The following is a 5155-nucleotide window of genomic DNA, read 5'->3' on the forward strand; positions in this document are numbered from 1 at the left end:
AAAAAGCTTTCGACTCTATTTGGCATGAAGGTTTACTATAAAATTATTACAAATTGGCATTGGTGGAAAAACATTTGATGTTATACAATCCATGTATAAAAACAGTAGATGTGCGGTCAAACTGGGGACTCTCAGAACAGCGTTCTTCCAGCAGAGCCGTGGAGTGAGGCAGGGATGCAGTCTGAGCCCAACACTGTTTAACATCTACATCAACGAGCTGGCAGAAGCTCTGGACCGCTCCGCCAGCATCCCGGGCCTCACTCTGCACGACTCTGAAGTCAAATGCCTGCTGTATGCGGACGACCTGCTTCTGCTGAGGGTCTCCAGCACAGCCTGGCCCTGCTGGAACAGTGCTGTGAGGAATGGGCACTGACGGTAAACCTGGACAAAACCAGAGTCATGGTGTTCCAGAAGAAGGCCAGGTCTCAGGGAAGCAGATACAAGTTCACTTACGGAGCAGAAGTCCTAGAGCACAGCACCTGCTACACTTACCTGGGCGTCGAGATCTCAGCATCAGGGGGCTTCAGTCTAGCTGTGAAGGCCTTGAATGAGAGAGCACCGAGATAGAGGATACAGAGAGAACAGCGACTATGCAAACACTGTGACCTGAATCAAATAGAGGAAGAGAAACACTTTCTTCTTGTCTGCCCCAAATACACCACAAGGCAAATATTCTTTCTACAATTTGAAGCATTGAATTGTTCATTTTTTTCTCTGGATGACTCTATGGATACGCTATATACTCAGAGAGGATGAGATCGCAGACAAACTAGCTGCAAAATATGTATACACCTTACACACCATACGAAATGGTTAATTAATTAGCTTTATTTGACATTCTTCATTGTATATAATTGTAATTATTATTATTAATATTAGAAATACTGCCTGCTGTTGTTATTTTTATTTCATTGTATTTATTCATTTATTTTCTCTTATTTATTACTCATTTTTTGTCTACTTTTTTACTTTGATGGTGTAATCATATTCTGTATTGTACACATCTAGAATGCTTTGGCAATACTGTAACACAAATGTCATGCCAATAAAGCAACTTGAACTTGAACTGAGAGAGAGAGAGAGAGAGAGAGTTCATGGAAACTATAATTTATAGTTAACGATTTGATTTTAATTGACACTGTGGAAATACTCTGTGCTATAAGAACTTTGGCGCGCACACACACACACACACACACACACACACACACACAGACAGAGAGAGAAGGCCTTGTTTTGGCAACACTAGTAGTGAGTGATCATAACAAATGTGCTGCCACAAGCAGGGAGGACGCAACAGGAAACCACACTTTTTCTGGCTTACAGTCTATTTCAGAACACCACTTGTCTTGCAAAGATGAGAAGAAACCATCAAGACATCAATCATTGTTCCATCACGGTATTGATAATAATTGTGATATTTATACTGTAGCACTTGTAAAATGAATGCAAGCTAGATCAACTTTTCCTTAAAGATGCTAATTAATACACTAATAGAAAAGAAACTCTAATTCAGGGTTACTGTGGATTTTAAGTAGAATAGTAAAAGTGATTGTGCACACTACCATTCAAAAGTTTGAGGTCAGTAAGATTTTTTTTTAAATGTTTTTAAAAAAAGTATCTTATACCAAGGCTGAATTTATTTGATCAAAATATAGTAAAAACATCAATACTGTGAAATATTATTACAATTTAAAATAAATGTTTTCTATGTGAATATATTTTAAAATGTAATTTATTCAGCTGAATTTTCAGCATCATTACTTCAGTCTTCAGTGTCACATGATCCTTCAGAAATCCTTCTCATATGATGATTTGATGCTCAACAAACATTTATCATTATGTTGAAAACAGTTGTGCAGCTTAATAGCAATATACAGGTGCATCTCAATAAATTAGAATGTCATGGAAAAGTTCATTTATTTCAGTAATTCACCTCAAATTGTGAAACTCGTGTATTACATAAATTCAATGCACACAGACTGAAGTAGTTTAAGTCTTTGGTTCTTTTAATTGTTTCCACGACATTCTAATTTATTGAGATGCACCTGTATATGTGAAAATTGTGATAAAATTGTCTGTGATGAATATAAAGTAAAAAAAAAAAAACAGCATTTATTTGAAACAATGCAAAACTTACCGACCTCAAACTTCTGAATGGTAGCGTACTTTACAAGAAAAAATAACGTCAAAATGTAAATGTCAATATAATAATCTTTTCAGTTGTGTTTATGTACTTTATTTTGCATATTTATTTTTGTTAGTTACTTCTAGTCCAACAGTTCTAAACAGTCGTATAATTTACTAAATGTCTCCCTCTTCTGGTATTAAAAGGCATCAACCATGTCTGTTATAAGATCAGGAATGATACACAATCCTACATCTTGCATCCCTAGAGAACTCAAAATGTTTTAGCCATATGATAAACATTTTAATAAAAAATTAGTCATTCAGTATTCCCTCTAACCACATAGGGAAATTACAATAGCTCTACGTGAAAGTGTAAGACATTAGAATTCATGAAAACCTGCGTTCTATAAAAAACAAACACACTGGAGCATTAATGTCATCACTCATCATTCTCTAACATTATTTTATTTTGCATTATCATCATATAATGAGGGAGAGAAAGAAAGCTACATGGACCTGCATTTACAGGCCGAGAGACAGAGACAGCATTAAAACATCCATTTCAATCTGAACAAAAAGCCAAAACACATGGAAATGAATTTTTAGAAAGACTATCATTGGTTCACATTCACACTCATGTCTGAATAAGAGCATCAGTGGAGTTTCACAGCACTAGAAAAACCAAACATCAAGCACTGAAGCACCCATGATCAAGTTCACTATATTGTACAAGTTGTTTTATAGCATCAACAATACATATGTGCTTTAGATTATAAAGGTTTGGACATTTAACCAAAACATAAAAGGAAATAAATCTTGTGCATGTACATCTGTACTTCCTGTTTCACTTTATTCTTTAGTTTTTATAGTGTTCCTCAGTTTCTCTCCCTACCAGATTTATCTAAGTCTACTGACTTTTGTTAACACTTTTAGTAGTGATTGACACATCACTGTTATACTATTTAATCTGCGTGCTCTCATGAACCTTAAAAGAAAATTTCACACAAATAAAAAAAGAAAAACACATTCAATAGGAGGTTTAAGGTCAGTACTGTGGGTTGAATGAATACAGGGAAAACTACAATAAATAAAACACCACTACAATAAATAAAAACAAAACAAATGTGGAGACTACAAGTGAAATCACAAAAAAAGCGACAGTTAAATTCACAATACAGCATATCTATTTAAATATAATTCATATTTACATCACACAGAAACACATTCAGTATAATATTACTATAATTCATTCAAACGGCTCCCCGTATGTAGCATATATCATAGGTTTCATTCATTTTTTGGTAGCATATTCAAGTTTTTCCTCATCATAATAGGACAGATGATCTCCCGCTGGATTCGATGTGATAGACAGTATGTTGAAATCAGGATCCTCACTTCCTCCTGGGTCCAAAGCATTTTCTCCTGGCTATGATTTAGTAACAACCCTGCTATAACATTTCTTAAATGTGCTTTAACCCTGACCCACCCCTTCCCTTTAAACCCAATGCTCATAAAGAAAGACTGAAGAGAGAAGAAACATAGCTAGTATTTCCATGCTGGCTGATCACATGACCATGACCTCTTGCTGTGATCTATAAAGAAGACACGCGTTTAAATGTTTACAACTTTTATCCATGAAAATGTGTAAAAAAAGTTTAAACAACAATATACAAACATGTCAATTGTATTTTAAAAAGCATATGGCTATGTACATGGCATAATGTGCACAATGTAAATTCAGCCAAAGTCCTTTTAAGGCAAGTCATGTCACTCGGTGGCCATCTTTGAAACGCCACTCAGGCATGCAAGTGCAGCTTCTATCTCTTTGAATGGGGAAACATCAAAATCTCCAAAACTGTTCGCCAAGCTTAAGATTAAATATCATATTTGAAATCACCAATGAAATCTGTCAACAACTGTCTCATAAATGTTGTTTCTTTTGCTCAAATAGCGTTAAAAAAAGCTTATTTTGCAGGCTAGACCAACCAGTGCGCATGCACAGTCCTGAGCGCATGTCTCTGAATGCTGACTGTTTCTATAGCAACCGGAGCATCTAACGGCAGCTGCAGTGACTTTAACGATTAGAGATTGGCTCTTTTACTCAGAAGGCGGGGCTTCGTTCAACAGAGCAGCCATATTGAGCGTTCAGCATACTGGACATTCGCTTAGAAGCCAAATATACAACAGCAAAACAACAACAAAGTTTTATTCTAAGAGTCAGAGAAAATGGTCAAAACAAAATTATGAAGGTTTTTTGGCTACATTATAAATGTTGTGTGAAGCCCTTCCCGTGTGAAGACCAACAAATATAAAGCCCAGCGACTTTACCTGCGCGACTCCACCGAGCAAGGACACCGACAAGGCACTTGAGTATTGGTTTTCTCCCCTTTCCTTACTTTTTGTACAGCTTGTTCTCATCTACTTGTTTTAGTCAATTGTACTCACTATGTGCTTTCAAATCTACTATTACTACTAATACTTGTAAATCACGCTCTATACGTTGGAGGCAATGCAATCCTAATCTGCGTACTTTCCCTATGTCCTCTACTGCTTTACTCTCTATTCCAATTGGTCTCTGGAACTGCCAGTCTGCTGTGAACAAAGCAGACTTTATTTCATCTATTGCTACGCATTCAAGTCTCAACCTCATGGTCCTAACTGAGACTTGGAATAAACCTGAGGACACTGCCACTCCTGCAGCCCTCTCCTCTAATTTTACTTTTTCCCACATCCCTCGCCCGATTGGGGTCTACTTATCTCAAATGAATGGAAATTTGCTTTACCATCTCTTACTGGCAACAGTTAATTTGAATCACACACAATTACTATTGCCCACCCAGTTAAAATCCACTCTGTAGTTGTTTATCGTCCCCCAGGTCAACTGGGTAACTTCTTGGAGGAGTTGGATGTGCTATTCTCAAACTTCCCTGAGGACGGTATTCCTCTGGTCTCTGGTACTGACTTCAACATCCACCAATAAAAACCCCAGGCTGCTGACTTCAACGCTCTGCTTGCCTCATGCCTCATT

This window comes from Sinocyclocheilus anshuiensis, unplaced genomic scaffold (assembly GCF_001515605.1).
Source record: "Sinocyclocheilus anshuiensis isolate Anshui unplaced genomic scaffold, SAMN03320099.WGS_v1.1 scaffold112, whole genome shotgun sequence".
In the NCBI taxonomy this organism is placed as follows: domain Eukaryota; kingdom Metazoa; phylum Chordata; class Actinopteri; order Cypriniformes; family Cyprinidae; genus Sinocyclocheilus; species Sinocyclocheilus anshuiensis.